The 26,986-nt window shown below is 37.5% G+C and overlaps 1 long non-coding RNA gene across 1 annotated transcript; it reads right to left on the reverse strand.

The window, feature by feature from the left end:
* Positions 1-17,041: 17,041 nt before the first annotated feature.
* Positions 17,042-26,986, reverse strand: LOC110732063. Its single transcript, XR_002513427.1, has 2 exons — positions 26,476-26,986; positions 17,042-17,630 (listed from the first exon to the last, which is right to left on the reverse strand). It is a non-coding gene; the product is annotated as an uncharacterized LOC110732063 (long non-coding RNA).

Genomic DNA, 26,986 nt, shown 5'->3' on the forward strand with positions numbered 1-26,986 from the left:
CTTTGCGACGAGTTTCAAAGAAAAAAAGAGCAGCAGCAGCAAAATGACGAAGAAGAGGGATTTAATAAAAAAAAAACCCCGATTCTGGAGCCAAATGACAGCTCTGTCGCCAGGCAAAAGAGTGCAGCGTCTGGCGACAGAGCAAAATCATGGCGCCAGCAACGTTACAGCAGCGACAGAACTTGAAGCCACTTAGAGCGGTTATTTTTACCTTGTGCAGCAATTTTGGGTTCCTTGGTACGCTAGTTAGCCCCTATAAGAAATTTGACATGATTTAGTAATCGGGTCGGTTACAATCGCATTAAGTGATCGACCTGATAAATGATCGTCTCACTTAGCTTAAAACGCCTAAACATTGGCTCACTACAGAGGCACCGACATAGTGGTTCATACAACACAAAGGCACTGACATAATGGTTCATACGCAAAGGCATCAACATACTTGTTCACAATTCAGAAGTACCGACATACTGGTTCAAGCATCAAAGCGCCGACGCACCAGCATAGCAAAAGCAAAGGATCGACGGGCGTTGGTCTTCGGTGATACTCTTTAGGGTATTGTCGCAACAAATGAGGATAGTTTTAGGCGAAGCAATCTTAGATTGTATTCCCTGGCTTGCGGAAGATGGTCACAAAGCACTATAAGATCGTTTCAGGCGAAGCAATCTTCGATGGGGTTCTCTAGCTTGTAGAAGTCTATCACGGCGGAATTGGTGGCAGTTACAGGCGTAGCAGTCTTCAGGCGGTATTCTCTAGCTTGCGGAAGATCGTAAAAAAATCATGATGGCGTTCCCTAGCTTGTGGAAGGTTGTCAACAATAGCAAATGCAGCAACAAATCGGTTACCTCTGGAGACGTGTGCTCGACGGTGTAAGATACGCGTTTCTTAACTCTCTTATCTGTTTTAAATAATGCTAGTTTGCAGGTATCGGCGTTACAAGAGTGATTTAGGATCGCAGAACGTTCTGAGTCATTCTCCATCCCTATTCCTACTTTGACTTTTGTTTTCGAAACTTGCGTTTCTCCAAACTCAATCAAAGTGGGGGCTTCTGTAGACACCCATTTTTGTCTCCCCAAACCAAACCCAGTTATAAGTGCCTTTCACGTCGAATCATAATCGAATGAAGTTAAAGTGTGGAAAGTCTAGTGTTGCGGTTAGTTTTAAATTCTTTTTCTTTCTCTCTATTTTTGAAAACCTATATTAAGAAAACAGTCAATCGAGTTTGGTTTAGTCCATGGCAAGGGTCCAATAATTGTGTAGTTGGGTCGAGTTCGAAAACAGCTTTCCAACGATATATTATAAGCCCAATTCCGATGAATAATGAGGAAGTTATGGCCAAATAACTAAACTAGGCCCTGTTTGATCTTTATATGCGGCCCAATGATCTAGAAATTATTGGTTTATCATTCCTAATGTGATTAGGATTGATTATAGTTTTCTAGAATCTTCTAGAAGGTTCTTTTAAATACTAATGTCATTAGCATTGATAAATTGACTTTAATTGACTTTTAGGAGTTTTAATTAGAATAAAATAAGTATTTTTAAGGAAAATACAGTTTTACCCTCTCGTACGCTTATATTTTATCAAAATAAGAAAATGCGTGGAAAACTGTTTGCAGCGCCATACGACACGTCTGTCGTCTGGCGACAGACCTGGCGTCCGGCGACAGCTCGTCGTCTAGCGACAGGCGTGTGTTTAACGCTGCAGTTGAGTTTATTCTTTTCGAAACTCTGATTCGTTTTTTTTTATCATATCCGGCTGATTTTCTTTATAAATAGCCTCCTAAAACCTCCATTTTCAACAACCAACTCTCATCAAAAAATTCTTGATTACTCTCTCTCTCTTATTCTAAACTAGCTTTTACATACGAAATTCCGCATTCACAAAATCTAGACACACCTAGCATTGTTCGAAGTTGCCTTCGCCCTAGACATGAAAGGTTTTAATTTCTGAGGGTTTGGTCCCAAATCTGGTCTAAACTTTCTTTGATTCTCTATTTCAATTATTTAATTTAATTGTTTTGATTTTATATTTTCCTTGAAGTTACTAACGCGTGTATTTTGTTATTAGAAAGAGGTACGAGGCATCCAAATAAGTTCTTTAATTGTTTGCATTGTTATTATGATATAGAAATCATGCTTAGGTTGTTATTTTGATTCCTAATGTCATGTTAGGGTGTTTTGATCTTCCTAGTATTATGTTTAGGGAAAAGGTCATAATATTAAATATGCTTATTATGATTCCTGCGATACTTCCTACTTTCTTTCTTAATATTCATGTTAGTATCATTTTAGGGCTAAAGCTTTAATCTTTAATACTCAGTGACATGCTAGGGTTTGTTATGAATCTTTTTAGTATCATGCCTAGGATCTTACTATTATTATTAAGCTTTAATGATGATATTATTATGATGTTGTCTGTTATGATTTATGATTATAATTGCTATAATTATTGTTATTATGGTACTTGTAATCACGCTTAATAATATAATTCATAATCTTGTTTTGGGTTAATATGATTATAATTCAAGTGATCGCCAATAATAGTTTTATTTGTGCATTTATATTCAACCAGCAAATATTAAACAGGTTTAGGGTAAACCTATTGATTGCATGTTAGTCAGAAAGCGCACATGAATACGATCAGAATAAAGTAGAGGCCTATTATTAGGGCAGGTTCAATCTCTTTTAGGTTGGATTTGTACCTTCATCCCCGAACTTCCAGTCATGGTTCCAGACCTATTGGAGTTAATGATCTCCTGGATCGTTAAGGGGTGTAACCTTCACCTCGTGAACGGTTTACAAGTTCCTAAAACTTGTTGGCGACTCTTTTTCTTTAGCTTCCTTCCCTTTGGACGCCATCGTACTTTAGTGTATGATCACAGTGGGGGTTCAAGTTTGGGGTAATGCTTGAAATATTCCCTACACATACTCTCATTCAAATCAAACTTAATCTCTTCTTCCCCCACCTTGAGAGAAATTTTAGCACTCTTGATATAAATCAAAGCTCTCGATGTTGCAAGGAAGGGTCTACCAAGAATGATGGGGATATTGGAATCCATATCATGCACAACAAAATCTACCGAGATAAAAAATCTCCCTACCCTTAAGGGAACATCCTCTACCTTACCTTTTGGAATTTTAATGGACCTATGGGCTAATTGTAATGTAATGTTGGTAGGTGAAAGTTCTCCTAGCTCAAGTCTTTGATAGACCGATTATGGAATAAGGCTAACACTAGCTCTTAGGTCACACAAGGCATTATCAATTTTTGTCTTGTTCATAGCCTAAGGGATAGAAAAATTCTCGGGATCCTTCAACTTAGGCGGCATATTGTTCATTAAGATGGCACTACAATTCTCGGTCAAGCTAACCGTTTCCGCCATATCACTAGTTTTCCTCCCACTCAAAATTTCCTTAAGGAATTTTGCATAATTCGGCATTTGGTCAATGACATCGGTAAATGGGAGGGTAAGATGAAGTTGACTAAGCATCTCTATGAATTTGCCAAATTGTGTATCTAATTTGTTCCTATTAAACTTTTGGGGGTATGGGAGCTTAGGCTTGATCACTTCTCTTACTTTCTCTCTTCCTTTATCAATACAACCTCATCTTCTTTCAAAGAGCTTCTTTATTCCTCATCCTCAACCAAAATCTCCTTAGTACTCTCATTGCTCTCACTCTTCCTAGGCTCTACACTTTCAAAAATCCTACCACTCCTTGTCACTATGGCATTAATTGGTGATCTACACCTTGAGATGATAGTGAAGAAGGGCTAGCATGCACTTTCAAAGCATTTTTCAATTGAGAAATTTGGTTCTCTAACATCTTGCTATAAGCCATCATGTCATTAAACTTCTTTTCACTAGATGACATTTAAGTGTTCAACACCTTGATTTAATTTTCAATATCCTCCAAGCTACAACTACCACTTGAAGGAGATGATTGGCTATAAGAACTATCATATTGAATTTGAGCCTTTGGAGTAAAACCGGGTGGGGGACCTTTTTTTACCATTGTTTTGAAATTTCCTCTATTTTGATTGTTACTCCAATTGCCTCTAACTTGGTTTTGATTACCATAACCTTGATGGTTATACTTGCCTTGAAAACCTCGATTTCCTTGGTTTCTATAACCCCGATTATGGTTATAATTATCAAAATTCCCATTATGATAATTCCAATTTTATCTATGACCATCAATTTTAGTTAAAACATTGTTATTAGACACAAAGTTCACATGGTCATTCTCACTGCCAACATAGTCATCACATCCATTAAAATAAGCATTAGGACAACTGTAGGGAATATTTTAAGCATTACCCCAAACTTGAACCCCACTGTGATCATACACTAAAGTACAGTGGCGTCCAAAGAAAAGAAGCTAGAGCAAAAGAGTCGCCAAAAAGTTTTAGGAACTTGAAAACCGTTCACGAGGTGAAAGTTACACCCCTTAAAGATCCATGAGATCGTCAACTTCAATTGGTCTGGAACCATGACTGGTAGTTCGGGGATGAAGGTACAAATCCAACCTAAAAGAGATTGAACCTGCCCTAATAATAGGCCTCCACTTTATTCTTCTCGTATTCATGTGCGCTTTCTGACTATAATGCAATCAATAGTATTAACCCTAAATTTGTTTAATCTATGTTGGTTGAATATTAATGCACAAATAAATCTATTATTGGCGATCACTTGAATTATAATCAAATTAACCCTAAACAAGATTATTAATTATCTTGTTAAGCATTATTACAAGTACCAATTCTCTTTAAATATGCATAAAAGGCGTGATCAAGCAATAACAAATATAATCAAGCAACATCATAATCATAATAATAAAAATAATCATGAATCATCATCATAATAAATAATCATAATCATGTTAAAGCATAATATTAATAGCAAGATCCTAGGCATGCATGATACTAACAAGATTAATAACAAACCCTAGCATGTCACTAAACAATAAAAATCAAAGCTTCAAACCTAACATGATACTAACATGAATATTAGGAAAGAGAAAATAGAAAGCATTGCAGGAATCACAATTGTCATATTTGATATTAGAAATTATAGTTGTTACCCTAAACATGGTACTAAGAATCAAAACACCCTAACATGAAACTAGGAATCATGATAACAACCTAGACATGATTTCTATATCATAATATCAATAAATCAATTAAAGCACTTATTTGGATGCCTCGTACCTCTTTCTAATAACAAAATACATGCGTTAGTAACTTCAAGGAAAACATAAAACAAACAATTAAATTAAATAATTGAAATAGGGATTTGGGACCAAACCCTCAGAAATTAAAACCTTTCACGTTTAGGGCGAAGGCAACTTCAAACTTGGATAGGTGTTTCTAGATCTTGTGAATGCGGAAATTTGTATGCAAAAAGCTAGTTTAGAAAAGAGAGAAAGAGAATAAGCTTTAGCTTAGAGAGAGAAGAGAATTAATTAGAGAGAATAAGAATTAATGATTGAAAACAGAAAATTAGGAGGCTATTTATAAAGAAAATCAGCGAGATATGATAAAAAAAGAATCAGAGTTTCGAAAAGAATAAAATACGACCGCAGCGCCAAACACGCATCTGTCGCCAAACGCTGGAGTGCAGCGCTAAACGCCAGGTCTGGCGCCTGATGCTGGAAATAAATTTCCACGCGTTTTCTTATTTTGATAAAATTTAACTGTACAAGAGGGTAAAATTGTATTTTCCTTAAAACACTTCTTTTATTTTGATTAAAACTCTTAAAAAGTCAACTAAAGTCAATTTATCAAGGCTAATTAAATTAGGATTCAAAAGAACCTTCTAGAAGAATCTAGAAGACTATAATCAATCCTAATTGCATTAGGAATGATGAATCAATATTAGGCCCTCCTCTAGATCATTGGGCCGCACATAAAGATCAAACCGGACCCAGTTTAGTAATTTGGCCATAACTTCCTCATTATTCATCGGAATTGGGCTTATAATATATCGTTGTGAAAATCTTTTCATACCCGACCCAACTACACTATTATTGGACCCTTTCCATGGACCAAACCAAACCGGATTGGCTGTTATCTTAAAAATAGGTTTTCCAAAAACAAAGAGAAAGAAAAGAAATAAAAACTATCCGCAACACTAGACTTTCCACATTTTCACTTCATTCGATTATGATTCAACGTGAAAAGTACTCATCACTTGGTTGGTTTTGGGGAGACACAAATGGGTGTCTACAGAAGCCCCCACTTTGACTGAGTTTGGAGAAACGCAAGTTTCGAAAACCAAAGTCAAAGTATCGATAGGGACAGAGAATGATTCAGAACGTTCTGCGATCCTAAATCATTCTTGTAACACCGATACCTTTAAACTAGAATTAGTTAAACAGATAAAAGAGTTAAGAAACGCGTATCTTGCATCGTCAAGCACAGGTCTCTGTAGTAACCGATTTGTTGTGTTTGTTGTTGTTGTGACAACCTTCCACAAGCTAGGGAATGCCATCGATCAATGTTGCTACATCTCGAGCCTTTTCTTGAATCATAGTGACAACCTTCCCAATCATAGCAAAAGTCATCGACGACCGCCTCATCACGAACCGTCCTTCTCAAATCTTGGTGACAACCTCCACAATCTTAGCAAATGCTGTCGAAGACCGCCCATATCGTGTTATCTTCTCAAATCTTGGGGGCAACCTCCACAACCTTAGCGAATGTCGCGAAGACCGCCCATCTCGTGCTATCTTCTCAAATCTTGGATGACAACCTCCAGAATCTCAGCAAATGCTGTCGAAGACCGCCCATATCGTGCTATTTTCTCAAATCTTGGTGACAACCTCCACAATCTTAGCGTATGCTGTCAAAGACTGCCCATCTTGTGTTATCTTCTCAAATCTTGGTGATAACCTCCACAATCTTAACAAATGCTGTCGAAGGCTGCCCATCTCGTGCTTTCTTCTCAAATCTTTGGTGACAACCTCCACAATCTTGGTGAATGCCGTCGAAGATCGCCCATCTCGTGCTATCTTCTAAAATCTAGTGATAACTTCCACAACCATAGCGAAAGCTATCAAAGACCGCTGCATCTCAAATCGTTCTTTTCTCAAATCAAATAATAACCTCCCCAATCATAGTGAAAGCTATCGAAGGTCGCTTCATCTCAAACCGCCCTTCTCAAATTCAAGCGAGAGACTTTTTTTATAATCTTAAAGCCCCCTTGTTGAAAGCTTCGTCATCTTAAATCTTCAAATCAACCTTTCCATCTTTGGAAAATCTTTCTTAAGTACCCATATCTAAGATTCTTAAAGTCTCCAAATTGATTTGTGGAAATCTTCCATCCTAGGAATTCTTTGTGAACCATTATGTCGGTGCTTTTGAATTGTGAACTTGTATGTTGGCGCTTCTATTGTTGTATGAACTATTACGTTAGTGCTTTTGCGATGAGCCAATGTTTAGGCGCTATAAGCTAAGTGAGACGATCTTTCGTCAGGTCGATCACTTATTAGCGATCGTAATCAAACCGACTACTAAATCATGTCAAATTGCTTATAGGGGCTAACTGGCATACTAAGGAACCCAAAATTGTTGTACGAGGTCAAAATAACCGTTTGAGTGGCTTAGAGTTCTGTCGCCGCTGCAACACCTCTGGCGCCACAATTTTTCTAAATCTCCAGGCGCCAGCCTTGTCATCTGGCGTTGGAGTCGGGTCTTCCCTATTTTGCTCTTGCTGCTGTTGTTCGTTGCTCAATTTTGCTTCGAAGTTTGAACTTGGTCGTTTTATTTTAACCAAATCCGCTCAAATCTTTTGTAAATTAAAGCTCTTCATCTCTAATTTACTAATCTGTGTAATGTTGCTCAAACTCCTCTCATCTTGGAAAAAGTCTCTTGCGGCGTATTCGCGGTTTTTTGAAAAAATCCGGGAATGTCCTCGCTTGCTGGGATGCACCTGCATTTATATCTTTGACTATAGGACTTTTACTAATCTCTTTAATTATCTTAGGGTTGACCTAAGGTTTAGTGTTGCTTGACTCATTGACTTGTCGTGTCTCAAGGTATGAACTTGACTCACTATGATTGACTGACACGAGGTTGACTCGACTCAAAGTGTTTGACACATGTGTTAGACTCAAATCAAGGTGATAACATGACATGACTCTACGTGTACATGACTCATGTGTGCATCGTGATGTGATTGTGCGACTCAAAAATGCAAAAAAGCAAAAAATTTCTGTCATTTTTGTGGAGGGTACCGACTTTCTCCCAAAAAAGAAGACGCAAAAAATAATCAAAGTGTTTAAGGGTGCATGTTGAATGAGCTTAGTCAAATTTTGTTTGATACTATCTCTCAAGGTGCAAGGATTAATTCATCCTAGGCTATCGTAGTTGACTCAATGATGAAAGTATTTGGGTAATTTAGGCACGGAGGCTAAGCACTTCATACTTCGTAATGCAATGATGAGTGGTGAGTGATTTTGTTATGACGAAGTATGCTTCAATGTTGTGTTAAGATTTCATGACAAAGAGTTCCTAAGGGAAGTATATTTGGTCATGTATATGTGCACTGTGTGAAAGTGACACTAAGGTTAGGCCGCAAGGGCTAAGTGTATGGAAAGATATTACTTTTAGAAGAGTCAAATAATGGTGACGCTTAGGCTAGGTAAGCTAATGATGTAAGGGTCAAGCCCCCAAGTCTACCTCTAAGTAGATAGGGTTGAGCATAGGAGATCCATTCATATGATCATGATGTGTGAATGTGAATGCATTTTTATTACGGTCGCACCTTGATGTGAGGTTTCCTATGTATCCATTAGGAAACAGGCCGAACGTAGCTCTAGCCGAACCTCGCACAAGTGTGTATACCTAGAAAAGGTCTTTTGAAGGGTTGTAACGTGGTTAAGCTAAAGGTTGAAGAAGAAAGGGACAAAGGCTTAAGACCCTAGATAAGCCCCCAAGGTGTGCAACCTTGCTTTTGAATCTTTGTATTTTTATGCTTGAGGCTTTCTACTTTTTTTTAGCTTTTTCTTTTGCTTTAGCATTTATCTTATTTTTATAAGTGTGGTCAATCCCGATAATGCGGTCTATCACTCACTTGGCATTCATGTTTCTCAGGCACCGTATCGAACACTCGATAAGAGACGCAATTTGAGACGTGTTCATATCAAAGACAAGTTCATGTCAAAGACATTGGAACACTTGCCCTTTTGTACACTTTTATTATTTCTATTTTCCTATTTTAATATTTTGAATCACTCAAGCTCTTGTAATTGCATAAGTTACACACCAATCCATCCCAAGGTTAGGTAGATATGGGTTGAAATATGAAATGTCTATCGTTAGACGAGGCTCAAAGTGGTTTATCAAAAAAGGATTGCATATTTGAAGGGGTGAAAGGTGATATGATGTGGCTACAAGGGGTGCCTCAAATCATTGGTATACCTTGTGCTTAATTCGAAAATATTTTTATTATTATTTTTATTATTATTATTATTATTATTATTATTATTATTATTATTATTATTATTTAATGCAATGTAATGAAATGATCATATGCAAAGAAATAAATGCTCATTTTTATTAAAGGAGAGGAAATAATGATCCTACAAAATAAATCTAAGGAGAATAAAAAGGTGTCTGTGCTAGACTTATTGGGGAAAGGAAGAATAAAAAATAAATAGAAAAAGAGGTCATGAAATCTTGTCGTTGACGCTCGCCTCTTGTCTTGTGTCGTTTGTTTTATCATCACTCGCTCTTCTTGCTAGCTGGAGGCATGGGAAGCTTGTCATTATCGATCAAATGTTGGATAGTCTCCTTTAGCTTCCAACAGCTCTCAGTAGTAGACCCCTACCTTGATGATATTTGCAATGTGCGTCTGGATTCCAACTAGGCAATCTCTTTTCAGGTGCGGGATCTTGAATAGGTCCAATAGGAGTAATGAGTCCCTTGGCATGGAGTCGATTGAAGACAGTATCGTAGCTCATCCCAATGGGGGTGAAGTCTTTCCTTAGTTGCTTCTTAGATCCTTGGTTATCCATGGCTAAAACTTCACTGAGATCAAAGGTACTAACATTGTTACTAGAGTGGGTGTTTTCAGAAGAAGAAGGATTGTCTTTCTTCTTTCCTTTCCAGCCACTGTGGTTACTATTGTTAGTAGCTTTTTTCTTTGTGAGGTCATCTTCAATTTCAATTCCGATGTCGTAAACAGCCTTAAAAGTATTCAAATTATGTTGATACTTTAAATGCTTCGAATACTTCTCCTGGAGATTCTTGATACATCCTTATAGATTCTTTTTCGGTGGGTACCTCAATCATCTTAGCGGAAGTTTCCCTCCACTTATTGAAGAAAGAAAAAAGCCTTCATTCTCTTTTTGTCTTAGCATCACAAGTTGTATATAATCTGTTTCGACTTGAATATTGCATTTATATCTATCAATGAAAGCGTTTACCATCGATTCCCAGTTAAAGGTTTTCTCTTTGTCAAGGGAGAAGAACCATTGTTGGCAAACAGTTTCAAGAGATAAAGAAAACAAGGAATGAAAGACTTTCCTATCAATCCCCCTTAATGTTCATTATAGTTTTAAAGGCTTTTAAGTGAAGATAAGGGTTATCGGTTGCCTTGAACTTAGGGATGTCAGTGGCATTGAACTTCTGCAGAAGAAGCTCCTTGTCCACCGAGACCCCTTGTGAACTAATGGCCTGGAACTTGTAGTCACTAGATAGGTTGCTAAAGCTTTATTGCATGAGCTCCATTTGTTGTTGCTTCACAGGGTCATTGATTTGAAGGGTTAAAGCCTTCAACACTTATGTTACGTCAGTCAATTGATTCCTAAGTTCGTTGACTTCTTCTTGAGTTGCCATTATCTTTTTAGCTTTCCTCTTTTGACGAATCGGTTTATCAAAAATTAAGACTTGAATAAAGGTGTTGTATTTGATTAATCGCCCTTCTCTCCTTGACCAAGTACTGTGGAAAGGGAAATTAGAGATATCGACTATTAATTATTTGACTAAAACTCTATTTAACATGCAAAGATGGAAGAAGGTAGGAAGGAATGAAGGTTGTGATATGGAGAAAGATGATGTAGATAGAGAGATATGAAAAATTAGGAATAGAATGTACCCTCAACTCAAATGACGGAAAATTCGACTCATGCATGAACCTAAGACATGGTCATGGTGATATATACTCAAAATGTGTGCTAATACTAGTAATTGTAGTGAGTGTAGGTGACATGTTAAGACTCTAGTGTAAGAACATGTGGCTAGACTATGTGACTAGACTCAATTAAGGACTTAACGAAGGTATTGTTATTAACAAAATAATCGAATTGATTAGCAAACTGTTTAATTAGACTTACAATGATGACTTGAGCAAAATGTTGAACTGTTGCCAAAGCAATAGGACTGTCGCCGCACTTTACAGTGTAGCGCCAGACGATAGAGCTGTCGCCAGGCGCTGCACAACAAAGTGTGGCGCTGCAGTCCATATCTTGGCGCCATTTCTAGAACGTTGATCTGGGACTGCTTTCAGTATTATTACTTTACAGGACATGCCTAAAGTCGTACTAAGTCAATTTCGGTTAAATTATTAGACTTTAATTACTCTAATTAATTAATTAATTAATTAATTAATTAATTAGGCATACTCCTTTTAGTCATTAAGTAGTTTATTTAATCTTAAACACAAGTCAAACAAACGGTTAAGAAAAACACATAGAGTATGCACAAGCAAAGAATGCACAAGTAGTCAAGTAGGCACAATATGATGCAATGAGTTTGCAACCTAACCATGGCTCTAGTTCTCTAAAGTTCGGGATATGGGTTAGTCAAAGAGTGTCCATGGTTAATTGTCCGGATGCACCGCGTGGAAGCCTTACCTTTTGAAGGGTTAGCGCAAGTGGATGGGACACCGCGAGTTAAAAACTCGCTTCCATGGTTTGGTGAATTCAACATTCTCGGATGTACCCTTTGTTGCATAGAGCGTTCAATCAGGTAAATGGAGCATGAATTCCTAGAAGGTTATGTCCATATGTAGAACACATATGGGTTTCATAAAAGTGAGAAAAACTCAATCAGGAAGTAGGATTGAGCAAAAAGTGCTAAAGTTGGTCAAAATTAGAACACATATTTCTGGCTCGGTATTGGAAGAACTTGGCGCCAGCGAACAGAGGTCGTCGCCGCAATTTGGCTCTAGCGCCTAGCGACAGGAGTGTCGCCTGGCGCCAGAGTCAAATCCTCGGCGACAAACTCTATTTTTTGACGCTAGTTCCTACATGCCTCAACATCTTTCTGTGCTCGATAAAATTTTCCAGTTTCGCGCAGCATTATTTCGATCCTAGTTGTGAAAGATATTCCTCAAATTTCCTACGTGTAAAAATCCTATGTTTTTAACTCATTACGGATGGTCTTTCCAGTGAGATATTTTTTATGCATATGACAATAATGTTAATCAAAATTACGCACATGAAATACTTAGAACTTTTCGAGTCTCATCCACTCATTCTAAATCATTGCCGAAATAAATTTCAGGAATTAAAATAGAAATCCTCCCCAGTGGAGTCGCCAAAACCTGTAGAGAGTATTTCAAGCATTACCCCAAACTTAAACCCCACTGTGATCATACACTAAAGTACGGTGGCGTCCAAAGGGAAAGAAGCTAGAGCAAAAGAGTCGCCAACAAGTTTTAGAAACTTGTAAACCGTTCACGAGGTGAAGGTTACAGCCCTTAACGATCCAGAAGATCGTCAACTCCAATAGGTATGGAACCATGACTGGTAGTTCGGGGATGAAGGTACAAATCCAACCTAAAAGAGATTGAACCTGCCCTAATAATAGTCCTCTACTTTATTCTTCTCGTATTCATGTGCGCTTTCTGACTATGATGCAATCAATAGTATTAACCCTAAACCTGTTTAATCTATGTTGGTTGAATATTAATGCACAAATAAATCTATTATTGGCGATCACTTGAATTATAATCAAATTAACCCTAAACAAGATTATTAATTATCTTATTAAGCATGATTACAAGTACCAATTCTCTTTAAACATGCATAAAGGCGTGATCAAGCTATAACAAATATAATCAAGCAACGTCATAATCATAATAATAAAAATAATCATGAATCATCACCATAATAAATAATCATAATCATGTTAAAGCATAATATTAATAGGAAGATCCTAGGCATGATACTAACAAGATTAATAACAAACCCTAGCTTGTCACTAAACAATAAAAATCAAAGCTTCAAACCTAACATGATACTAACATGAATATTAGGAAAGAGAAAATAGAAAGCATTGCAGGAATCACAATTGTCATATTTGATATTAGAAATTATAGTTGTTACCCTAAACATGGTACTAAGAATCAAAACACCCTAACATGACACTAGGAATCATGATAACAACCTAGACATGATTTCTATATCATAATATCAATAAATCAATTAAAGCACTTATTTGGATGCCTCATACCTCTTTCTAATAACAAAATACATGCGTTAGTAACTTCAAGGAAAACATAAAACAAACAATTAAATTAAATAATTGAAATAGGGATTTGGGACCAAACCCTCAGAAATTAAAACTTTTCACGTTTAGGGCAAAGGCAACTTCGAACTTGGATAGGTGTTTCTAGATCTTGTGAATGCGGAAATTTGTATGCAAAAAGCTAGTTTAGAAAAGAGAGAGAGGGAGAGAATAAGCTTTAGCTTAGAGAGAGAAGAAAATTAATTAGAGAATAAGAATTGATGATTGAAAACAGAATTTTAGGAGGCTATTTATAAAGAAAATAAACCGGATATGATAAAAAAAAGAACAAGAGTTTCGAAAAGAGTAAAACACGACCGCATTGCCAAACACGTGAAGGAGTTATGTCTTCGTCGTGTGCAATTACTTGATATATATAAATGGATCAAATTATGGAGATAATTAAGTTCGTACATTTGGGTCGTCGTTTTGCCATAGCTAGAGGTACTAACGATCTTTGGACTAGTAAAATAGCCCAAAGCCCAATTGGACGGATCCTATAAGGTCACACAAAGGGGCTAGATCGAGCATTAGAGGACGAGGCCCATCATGGGCCTCATCACTCTAGGTGGCCGGCCATATGGGGATTATATGAGAGTTTTGGGCTTCGTGCCCTAGTCTAATTATAATGAGATTATAAATAGACTAGGTGCCTAGGTTTGCAGAGTGTAGATGCAATTAATTGATTAGTGTGATCAAACCCGAATTAGCAAACACAAAACCCAACCCCTCTCAAAGTCCTCTCTCTCACACGGATCTCTCCTCTTCCTAGCGGCGCTGGTGGTGTGTTGTGGTGGTGGTGGTTTGTGCGGTGGTCGGTTGTCCATAAAGGTGGTGATCGCGGTTTTCCTCAATCACTTGACCAATCTAGTATTGGTGGATGGCTCGTTCGAATCTCGTGGACTAAGTAGAGGAGCAACGCTTGGGGCTCTATTCTCTCCCTGATTTGCCTGTCGAATAGTTTCGTGGAATTCACGCGTCAAAGGTATGATTATGTGTCTTGTGTGTTATGCATGTGATTCTTGGGATTGGTACTTGTTTGAATATGATTCATACTATTTCCGCTGCGTAGTACCTATAAAACCCTACAACACGCGCCTGTCGCCAAACGCTGGAGTGCAGCGCCAAACGCCAGGTCTGGCGCAAGACGCCATGTCTGTCACCAGCGCTGGTCCCGTCGCCAGACGCTGGAAATAAATTTCCACGCGTTTTCTTATTTTGATAAAAGCTAACCGTACGAGAGGATAAAATCGTATTTTCCTTAAAACACTTCTTTTATTCTGATTAAAAATCTTAAAAAGTCAACTAAAGTCAATTTATCAATGCTAATTAAATAAGGATTCAAAAGAACCTTCTAGATCATTGGGCCGCACATAAAGATCAAACCGGGCCCAGTTTAGTAATTTGGTCATAACTTCCTCATTATTCATCGGAATTAGGCTTATAATATATCGTTGGAAAGCTCTTTTCGAACCCAACCCAACTACACTATTATTGGACCCTTGCCATGGACCAAACCAAACCGGATTGGCTGTTTTCTTAAAAATAGGTTTTCAAAAAACAGAGAGAAAGAAAAGAAATAAAAACTATCCGCAACACTAGACTTTCCATACTTTCACTTCATTCGATTATGATTCAACGTGAAAGGTACTCATCACTGGGTTTGATTTTGGGGAGATACAAATGGGTGTCTACAACAACTAAAAGCATCATGGTCATATGATTTACACAAATCACAATACATACAACCACTGGACATGTTGCTAGAAGAGGGAAGGGGATTTGAGTTGGGAAATGTACCTCTCCCCTTATTTTCGGAGGGATGAACCGTTGCTTTAGAAGAAGCACTATCAAGCTTGGCATTGATTGTGATCATTTTCGTTCCTAGTTCCGAGATTTGCAAAGAGAAGCTGTTCATGGCATTAATGTGGTCAACCGAATACACTGAAACACCTCCTTTGCTTTTCAACTCTTTCTCCCCCTCTTTCCTATCCATGTAGTGTCTAGCCACATCTTCAATGACATCCACTACTTCATCCTCCGTTTTATTTATGATATGGCCTCCGGCACCAGCATCGAAGCAGGACTTACCTTAAGGACTCAAACCTCCATAGAAAATTTGAATGACTTGGTAAGTTGGAATCCCATGATGAAGGCATTCTCTTTGGTCCTCCTTGTACCTTTCCCACGCCTCATAAAGATTATCGCTCGGCTTTTACTTGAAACCTTGAATGAGGGCTCTCGCCTCGGCCGTCTTCTTTTGTGGATAGAAGCGGTATAAGAATTCCTGTGTAACTTCATCCCAAGTTGTCAAAGAATTTGGCTTCACCTCCTTGTCTAACCATTCTAAAGCACGCCCGATGAATTCTTGAGAAACCCTGTTCACCTTAATTGTATTGCAATAATTCTTAAATTCCTTAAGGTGGTAGAGAGGGATCTCATGCTTTGCACCACTATATTGTCGCCTCTCAATCAAAGTAATCATGCCCGGTCTTATCTCGAAATCATTTGCAGGTATCGTAGGTAGAGCAATCCCGCTCTCATACCTATAGGCTCTTGGAACTCCTAGTTCCTTTAATGCCACTCTTGAATTTTCTCCCATGCTTCAACTGGCAATATAGAACAACCACGTGCTCTATACATACAATCTCTAAAGAAACAATTAGTAGCACAGCTACAAATGTTGCCTAAAAGAAAGAAAATATTTCTGTATTTTTCAAATAAATGGAATAGACTCAAGCAAAAATAGAAATCACCATGCCTTCCCATTTTTGACACAGGGTAATCCTAGGTCGTTGGGATCTAGATTTCCCGGCTAAAACAATATTTATAAATCTAAACCAACCCGAGGTATAGGGTAACTCTAGGTCGAATCCCAAGGGAAGGAGGGAGTGCTAAGGTCGATGCTAAGCTATTCCGAAAGCTAGAGAGTGGGTTGGTCTATACTACGTTGAATCAATTCAATCGAACAACTACAAGAAAAGTATAAAGGATGATAGGGAATCGGGATTCACATGAACTCTCGATATACATGCTATTGGGAAGGAAATCGATCAATCATGCAACGCGAAGGAAAGCAAGAAATTCAATCAAAATCACTCAAAAGGCTATTTCCTAGGGTCAAGCTAGATGTCTCTACAAAAGACTCCAATAGGAAAATCACGAATTAAGCTTAATCGATAATAATATATTCCAAATCAATTGTTTGTGTCAATAAAACCTAATATGCAATCTAGCACGATAGTTGAGGTTAATCACTCCTCAAGTTATCAAACACATGCACAAATTTCACTAACCAATGTAATCACAATGATGATTAATCAAATTCCCCCAATTAATCATGAAATATCACATGTTCATGCTTCACCCTACCCCTAACAAGAAAACTACTCACTACTCATTGAAAATTCAAACAAGAAAGCTAAATCAATCACAAATTTCATCATCATCAAAGTAATCAAAATATGCTCAAATTTATCAAAATCTAATTAACTAAACAACAAGTAATTCAACTAAATTCAAAAATAAAACATCAAACATCAAATTGCATTATATATAAAGAATAAGAAGATTTGAAATAGCATTCATCAACATCATCAAGTTTCTTTCTCTAAATATCTAGAACAATCAATAAAATCTAGAGCTTCTCTCTAAAATTTTCTCAATAATCTAATCTAATCTATTTTCTAATTAATTCCCTCTCTAAAATTAAGAAAAACTGTATATAGTTAAACTAACTAAAGGGAAGTTAGTTAGACGTTCCAAAAAGGACATCAAAGAGCGCGGTCCCTCTTTTCCATGCGCGGCCGCTACAAAAAAGGGTACGGAACAGGGAGAAGAAGGGGTGCGGCCGCTCCAAGGTCGCGCGCGGCCGCGCAGCCGAGCTTGTCTTTCTGAGATCGAGATGAGCCATGATGCTATAGGTATTAAGTTTGATCACTCTTGGTGGGTTCGACACCACTCCTTCATGCCCACACGGCATGAAAGCACAACCTTGATGAATAAACTCTTGAATTCCTTTGCTCTTGGACTTCAAATGGAGAAACGGGACATCTCTTTTGACTTGAAAACTCCGAGGGGAACACACTTGAGACTCTCGAACATCATCAACTTCCTATAAACAAAGAAAATCAAGCAAGTAAAGAAGAAAATGCAGAATACACTTGAAAAACAAGAAAATAAGAAAACTTCTAAGGAAAAGGCAAAGTAAAGAAAATGTAAGCAAAACTAGAGAAAATGGAGTTAAAGGAATACAAAAGTCATGTAAAATAATCCTAAAAGAAGCTAAATGAGTGCCATAAATGACACTCATCAAGACTATCCTGCACTGGAAGTGGCTGCTGAATGTTGTCCTCCTCTTGCACCTTTTCCACCTCTAATTTATCTTCCTCCTCTTCCTAGCAGTGTGGGTTGTGTAGAGATATCCTGGTGTTCAACAGGTGCACTCTGGGTTGCAGCCAAAGTGGTTTGGACTGGGTTGCCCTCTTTCCTAGGCCTTCCCATAGCCTTTTTCTAGGGTGGTTCAATTGTGGTATCTGCATTATCCTTATATGGGCATATCTTCTTGTTATGTTGTTTGGCTTTACAGACATAGCAAGACATTTCAATACCAGGCTTAGTTAAAAATCCTGGTTTCTTAGGGTACTCAAAGGGGTCCCTAGCCCTTTTCTTTCTTAGCCTCCTTAGACCAATTTTAATGGGAGGTAGGTCTAGGGGGCTGAAAATTTTAGGACAATATCTTTCACCATCTAAGGCTATAATTGATCTTGTCACATGTGTAAATTAAACACATATGATACACAAAATAACTAATTAACCACATATAATACATGTGAAACAAATATAGGGAGGGAAAGATAGTATACCTGCATATGCTTTAAAATAATTATCTCTAATAAACTCTTTAGCTTCTTTGTTTAAAAAGAAGATGGTAGCACATGCATGACAACATGGAATGCCTAGCATATATCCTGCAGGTACAAGTTTTTGCTTTCAAATTCACTACTACCTAATCAAGGCGACGCGGTAGGAGACATTAAAGAGAGTCTCTGGAGAAGGGAAGACCTCATAGTATGCAGCCTTATCTTTATTCTTGTTCAACTTTGACTGTATTATGGGGTAAAGAATAGAATTGGACTTGAGCATTTCTTCCCTCTTCTTCACAAGCCTTTGCATGAGACCAAACCTGATCTATTCAATCATGTATAAAAGATGCTTGGTTCTATCTTGAATAATGTAACCATTGAAGATTTTAACAATGTTAGAGGTGATGGCATCTGTCTTGGTTTCAGTTTTAAGGCAAGCTCTACAAGAGGAGGGTAGGTTGTACTGCTTGAAAGCCTCTACTGCATCAATGTTCATTTCAATCAACTTTTTCAAAGCATCATCATAGTTTGCCTTATTGTAACACTTGGCAATTTTCCAAAATTGCAATTTGAACTCATCTCCTTTATGTAAGACATGCCTGGCACAATTCCTATGTTCTGCTTTTGGCTGAATAGTTGACATAACATTTAGGATAGCCTATCACATTTAAAGTAAACACACCAACAAATAACATCAAGCATTATAATCAAAAGCATTTAGATCATGGCAGATTATTAGTAAAACACAAGTATTTTACATACTTGGTGCTCATTAGAAATGATACCAGCTCCATCTCCTTCACCCAAGTCTAGGCATACTTGAAGATGTTTGAAGAACCATTCCTAGCTCAAGGTGTTTTCTCCCTCTACGACAACCCAAGCTACATGATACATTTGATCATTTACATCCCTTCCCACATCACAAATAAGCTAGCCACCCAAGAAAGTCTTTAGAAAACAAGAATCCATAGCTAAGACCTTTCTACAACCTTCCTTCCACCCTTTAGCTAGGCCCTCAAAACAGATGAAAAATCTCTAAAACACTTGTGGAGGAGTCTTTCCCTTTACTATGACTAACTCAGTGTGACTTCCAAGGCAGCTCTATTGCAAACAAGGCAAGGCAGGTAACCTCACACCTTCCGGTAATACTCAAACATACTCCCATGAAGAAGTTAGTGTGCTGCATACTTTAGCTTGTATGTAAGAACCCTAGTCACTATAAAATCTTGTAAGCCCTCTTAATGCACTCTATAATCTCCTTGGCAGACCAATGGAGTCTAGTTTTGAACACATAAATAAACAGTTGAGCCACCCATCTGGCTTTCAACTGCCTATTCTTTTCATGTTTTTTTTGACATGTGTGCTTATTACACACTTTTTTGACTAGCTATGCAGCCTTCCCAGTATGCCAAGAAGCATACACCTTAAAAGGACAACTCTTTATGCATTTTCCGCCGAAGTCATCCCTTTTAGCAAACCTCGATTCTAACTCTGCATCTAAACCATCCAACCCCCCTATAAAACCCTCTTCTTCCAACTCATCATCATCTCCATCAATTTACTCATCATCAGTATAAACTCCCTTAAAGAAGTTGCCTTCACTAACAGTCTTCCCCTTCTTACTACTCTCCACTAACACACCTTTCCATTTATCTACTGCATAATTAAGGGGGGTCCTCTCCCTCACTTTCATCACTAATATACCCATACAAAAGCTCATTAAGCCTTAGAGGACTATCAAGCCTGTTATCAAGCCACTCATAGTCATCTAGCACCCTGGTTGCTTTTACCACATTAATAGGTCATTTTTTGGGGGTTTTTTGTGGAGTTGGGTGCTTTCCTAGACCTAGATCTAAATATTTTGTAGTATAGGAAAGAAGGGGTGAACTTGGGGCAGTTTTTTGTTTGGTAGATATGGCATATTTCTTTTATGGGCTGCTGCTAGTCAAGAATGCTTGGTTCTTTTATAATCAACGGTGGGGCAGTGGCTTTTTTTGTTCTAGGTTTTGACCTAACTTAAGTTAGTACAGTTGGTGGTCCCCTTTTTCACTACTACAAAATCTAGAAAAAGGACCCCTAAAAAAAGACCCATCATCTTAATTATAGGTCTGTTTGATGTACGAGATCTTATATTAGGGATAACGAGTCTCTAATGTGCAATAGGCCCCACCACTTTTATCAGAGGAGAGATAAGAGACTCGTTGCTAAACCTGATAGGTCTTTAAAATGCATTAGGGCCCACAACTTTATGGTCGGAAAATACAATAATAGATAAGAGACCCCTTTCTAGACTAAACGGGTCTCTTACCTTTTTTTTTCTTTGAAACCGTCTCTTACCTTCTTTAATTATCTTGTACTTCGAGATTTTATTTCCTCAATTTTCTGAAGTCATTTATCTCTTCCCTTCTCTCTCTAAATTCTTTGTTATCAATTCCCCTCTTCTTTTAAGCTCATATATTGAAATCATCTTCATTATTATATCATCTTTACCAATGTCACCTAAAAACATTTCAATTTCCCTCAGCACTACCAAAATGAAATCATCTTCATTATTCTATCATCTTAAAGCTCATATATTGAAATCATCTTCATTATTCTATCATATTATAATTGCCACCGACTTCATCACTGTAACTTATTTTTGCTAGAGAGTGTTTGCCCTTGGCACTACCAGAATGAAGATCTGTTCAAGATTCGGAGTTTTTTTAGATAAGGTCCGAACATTTTGAGAGGGGAAACGCAGTCTGGTTGTTGTTGTCATGCCGACAATAGTAGCGACTAGTCTAAATTTTTTTATTTGTTTTAGATCTAAATAGATTTTGTCAACATGGATTCAAGTAGAAACTGGTAAACTATACAACTACTCTTTAATTTTATTATTATTTTTTAATTTAATTGCTAATTCATTTACTGAATTTCATACTTTTTTTTTTGTTTGAGTAAATTTCTAGATTAGGCTTGTAATGGTGAAAAGGAATTTAGTTCGTTAGAGGAGATTTAGCGTTTGGTTTTATTTTTGTTAATAGACTATTAGTTTAATTCGTTTGTTGCTAAATCTGTTTGGTTTGTTTTTTCACTAATATCCCTATTCTATGTTTTAATTTCTCTCTTTTGCCCTTATGGTTTTTTGGGATTTTTTTAATTGAATTTCTTTGGTTGAATTTCTTTGATACATCAAGATTAATTAAAATGGCCAAAAGTCAATTGGAGCTCAAATTGATAAAGTGAAGTGATTATGCATTTTAATTCGCATTTTTTAACATAATTATTTTCTTTATTGAGTGATTCTTTTTAATGAATGAATTTGGTATGCATGTACTGTATAATTGGGTTTAATTTGTTTCATTGTATGCATGCACTAACATTTAAATGAAATTGCATTGCAGATTACAATGATGAATTTTGATTTATCGAGCTGAGGAATGAAGACTACAAATTGACATCCACCAAAAATTTATTAGTTAATGCTCTACTTAGCTTATTAATTTTGATTTAAGTTAGTTTAACCTTGTAGATTTCAATTTCACTAAATCTATACTTGTAAATTTTAATTAGTTTGTAAATGAAATTTAATTAGTTTATGATTCTTATAATTTTTTTTTCACGTATATCAAATTTCACCAATTTTAATCTAGTTACAATTCCGCCAATATTAATGGAGCATAAAATTTCAAATTTCAAATTCAAAATAACAAAAAATAAACGCCCTCGGAACCAAATTTATTTTCAAAAAACCAGAGATGTTAGAGACCCTCTATCTATAATATGGGGTCTCTTATATTTTACAAACAGACCTCGCTTCTTTAATGACAGGTCTTTTTCATCTAACAAACAGACCCCATTTCTATAATAACGGGTCTCTTTCAATGTTTAGTTTTAATTCACTTTAACAACCTAACAGACCCCATCTCTTAAGCAACGGGTCTTTTCTTTTTTCAAACAGACCATCTCACTTGGAAGGGTCTCTTTATTAAACAGACCCCTAAGAAAGAGACACGTCCAAGAGTGGTCTCTAAGATAGATTTAGACGGGTCTCTTTGCCTGTTTTTGTAGCAGTGTTTGGTTTACTTTTCTTTTTTTTTTGGTTTGGATGTGTGTGGGGTAGATTGTGAAGCTTGTGTTAGTTGTTGGAATTGTGTTTCAACAGGTGGGGCTCTTTTGGTTCTAGTTCTGGCAATTCCTTACCATGGTGGGGGCTCTTTTTAGGGAGGGACTTTAATGAGATTCTCACCTATGAGGAAGGAAGGGAGGGGCAGAGGGAGAAAGAAGAGAGCTTGAAAATTTCAGGGAAGTGGTGGACGAGTGTGAATTGCGAGATTTGGGCTACACTAGGATCTGGTATACTTGGGAAATAGGGAGAACCCCCAAAACCTGTGTTCAAGAGAGATTAGACCGATTCTTTGGGTCGGTTTCTTGGTGTTTGATGTTCTGTGAAGAACTATGGAGCATCTCTTGAGATACAATTCGAATCATACTCCGATTCTGGTTGCTTGTGTGCCGAAAAAAAACATAAAAGAAAAATAAAGAGTACAAGTTTGAAACTTGTTGGTTGCTCGAGGAAGGCTGTAAAGAGGTGGTTCGAGCTGCGTGGGGTGAAGTTGGTAGGGGTGGTGTGCTGGCTAAGGTTTCGGCTGTGAGTAGACAATTAGCCAAATGAGCAAGGGAACTTTGCAACAACCTTGGTAAACAAATTGCTCAGACAGAAGCTACCCTCAAGAAAATTCAAGGCTGCCAATTAATCTGGAGACTTGCGAAGAGAGTGTGAGGCTGGAGAAATTGTTGGATGACTTGAATAAGAAACGTGAAGCCTACTGGTATCTAAGATTGAGAGTAACTGAGGTCAAGGATAGAGATAAAAACACTCCTTATTTCCATCATAAGGCCTCTCAAAGGCAACAAAGAAATACCATTAAAGGTCTGCGTAATAACCTTAGAGTTTGGCACGATGAAGAAGAAGATTTTCTTGAGATATGAGTGCACACTTCAAGGGAAATTTCACGTCCTCAAATCCTGATTCTTAGGATTTTGATCCAGTCATGAAATGTGTTAATGCAACTGTGATCAACGACATGAATGCAAGGCTGCTACGTCCTTATACCAAAGATAAAGTTCTTGTGGCCCTAAAACATATGCATCCTAGTAAGGCACCGAGACTGGATGGCATGCACACGGTGTTTTATCAACGTTTTTGGCACATTGTAGGTGATGATGTGGCGAGCTTTGTTTGTGGACTCTTGAATGGTAACTCTCTTTCTGAGCATATTAATTGTACTAATATTGCTTTGATCCCTAAAATTAAAGATCCCCAAATTCCTGTTGATTTCCGTCCAATTAGTCTCTGCAATTGATTTATAAACTCATATCTAAGTGCTTAGTTTGGAGATTGAAAGATATTCTTTGTGATATTATCTCGGAACACCAAAGCACTTTTGTTCCACGCAGACTAATAATTGATAATGCTTTAATTGCGAAGGAACTCTTTCATACCATGAAAACTAGAAGCAAAGGGAGGAAGGGCTTTTTTGCTATGAAGCTCGATATGAGTAAGGCGTATGATAGAGTGGAGTAGGGTTTCTTGAGATAACTTTTGCTGAAAATGGGTTTTGATTGGAGGTGGGTGAACACAGTGATGTCTTTGGTGAACTCGGTTAGATACTCTTTCATTATCAATGGTGAAGTTGATGGTTCTATGACTACGTCTAGTGGGTTGAGATAGGGTGATCCATGGCGCCAAGGCTAGCAAGAATGGGTCGGGGGTGTCTCACCTTCTTTTTGCGGATGACAGTCTTCTCTTTACTAGGGCCAACCAAACGGAGTGCTCAGTCTTAATTGATATACTCAACCAGTATGAAGCAGCTTTGGGGCAAAAAAATCAATTATGAGAAATCAAAAGTGTCCTTTAGCAGAGGAGTACGGGAAGAGCAAAGGGAGGAAATCTTGAGTATTCTTAATATGAGATATGTTGATAGGCATGAGAAGTGCCTTGGTATTCCTAATGTTCTGGGAGAATAAAAAAACAAAAAAGCTGTTTTCGAGGCTTCTTGATCAAGTGTGGAAAAAAATTACAAGGTTGGAAGGAAGAATTGCTCTCTTAAGCTGGGAAGGAAATTATTCTAAAAGTAGTCATTCAAGCCATTCCCACATACTTTATTTGGAGTAGTTACTCGTGGAGAAGCATTTGGAGTTCAAAATCACTTGTGAAAGAGGGCTTGATTTGGAGGGTGGGCAAAGGACAGAATATAAACACCTGGTCTGACCCTTGGCTTGTCGATGATGAAGGCCAATTTACAACAAGCAACTAGTCCGAGCAGATCACAAGAGTCAGTGAGATTATAAATTCGGATACTGGGGAGGGGGATCATGATGTGATTAATGCACACTTTAATGACAGAGACTTGAAATGTATATTGTCCATTCCTTTGAAAGAGAGCTGCTTTAAGGATGAATTGACCTGGGCATTTTCGAAAAACGGAGAGTATACTGTGAAATCAGCATATATGCTTGGCAAGGGCTGTGACCTTGATCCTTTTCATCATGCCTGGGTCGATATCTAGAAATTTAATGTACAACCTAAGGCTAAAAATCTCCTTTGTAGATTCTGTACTGAGCCCCTCCCTGTTCTAAGCCTGCTCAAATTCAGACATTTGACAGAAGATGCAATTTGCCCGTGGAGTGACAAAGAAGAGGAAAGCTGGAGACATGCCTTTTTTAATGTGAAAGAGTACAGGGACTCTGGTCAGAACTTGATTAATGCAATATGCGTAAACTGGAAAAGATGGATACTGCTCGCAATATGGTGGAGAGCTGGAGAGAAAATCAGTCTGAGAAAAAAATACGGGGCATTTATCTCATGTGGGGTATTTGGCTTGATAGTAATATGCGAGTTTTCCAGGGAAAGAGTACTCCAAACTCTGTGTTACTTGCTCGGGTTTCAAGGTTGGTAGAGGAAAATGAGAATTACAGCAAGACTATATATACTTCCCCTGTTGCTGGTTAGAAGAGCAGCTGGAATACCTGGGTGGCACCTCCTGCCGATTGGGTGAAAATTAATATTGATGCTACTCTGACAGAGGAAGGATGGGTAGGAGTGGGTGTTGTAGCACGAGACAACCTTGACAAGGTTTTGTTCTCAGCTTGTAAACACTGGAAGGCATGGTGGCAAATTGAAATTGCATAAGCTAAGCCCATTATATTAGCTTTGAAGTTGGGCAGTAACTTTGGATGCATGAAGATTATCATAAAATTAGACTGTCAGGTAGTCACCAGCCGATTAACAAAGGGAGATTCTCACTTGACAGACTAGATGCTGCCCTTGGGGATGTAATGAAGCACTTCCTTTGAGCAAGTCTACTGGTCCCATGTGCAACGTGAAGGAAATGAAGTGGCTCATAATCTTACACGTTTTATTCCTTTCAATGTAGAGAAAATTTGGGAGAATTGTATCCCTTTGGAAGTGTCTCCCTATGTACTCATGGATTCTCTTATTAATTAATGAGTTTTGAGCTTTGCTCCCTGTTATAAAAAAAAATATAGCTCTACAAATCTATACTTAACACCTAAAGCTGCTACCTCCAAAGCATCTTCATTACCCTCCAACTTCCTCAATCCATTCACCATACTAAGCCCAGGAACCAAGAACAAAATACCTTTCACTTCTTTATCCCCACTAACCTCCTTGGCTAACTTAACAAGGTCAAAGAAATTAACTAAATCTAGATCAATGGCTTTAGTTTTGCCAACACCTCCCTCGTACACCAAATCACCATTATTAATGAATTTGAACAACCCACTATGCCAAAATTTCAAATTTATCGTATTATCCATTGCAACCTATAGTCTAAATGCAAACAAAACAACAATTACAAATCTACAACCATGTTATGACCTAGTAAAAGTGAGAATCAATATCCAATCAAGAAAAACTAAAACCAGAAATTCGAGAAATGAAATTTATGAATTTCAAATTAAATCGTAAAACACAGACCCAATTCACACAATTCAACCATAATTCTAGGTTACAAATACCATTTACATGATTAATTAACACAAAAAAAAAACGATGAAAATCCCAAATTTAAAGGATTTAGGGTTTACCTGGTGCACGCAATTTAGCTTCGTCTGTGCTACAATGGCATCTTCAACTACTTCCTTCACCGTCACTCCTTTTCTTTCCCACAAGTGGAAACCCAGTTGTTGCATGAGATGATTTAATGGAAGAGAGGAAGCAATTATGGCGGGCTTCAATTTTTACCAGAGAGTAGTTGAGTGAGTGATGTGGCAAATTTTAATTTTTAGGATAAGACAAGTTAACCTAAGGTTTTTCCAAGTCAACAATGCTACATCATCATCAAAAAAAAAAAAAAAAAAAAAATTTAACTTCTTTAACCAGTTCCCAGTCAACTAAGACTATTCTTGGAAAACACACCCAATATTTAGGATTATTAGATAATAAACCATAGTTGGGCTTATTAAAAGTAAATCAGCCATAATTAGAATTAATAATGTGTATTATTCCTATATTTTATTGTAAAACTTTGGCTATATAATGAGAGTTTTACATAGTAGCACACTACACATTTACACCCCATCTTCTTTCACTTTTTTT

This window comes from Chenopodium quinoa, unplaced genomic scaffold (genome assembly GCF_001683475.1).
Source record: "Chenopodium quinoa cultivar QQ74 unplaced genomic scaffold, ASM168347v1, whole genome shotgun sequence".
Classification (NCBI taxonomy): Eukaryota; Viridiplantae; Streptophyta; class Magnoliopsida; order Caryophyllales; family Amaranthaceae; genus Chenopodium; species Chenopodium quinoa.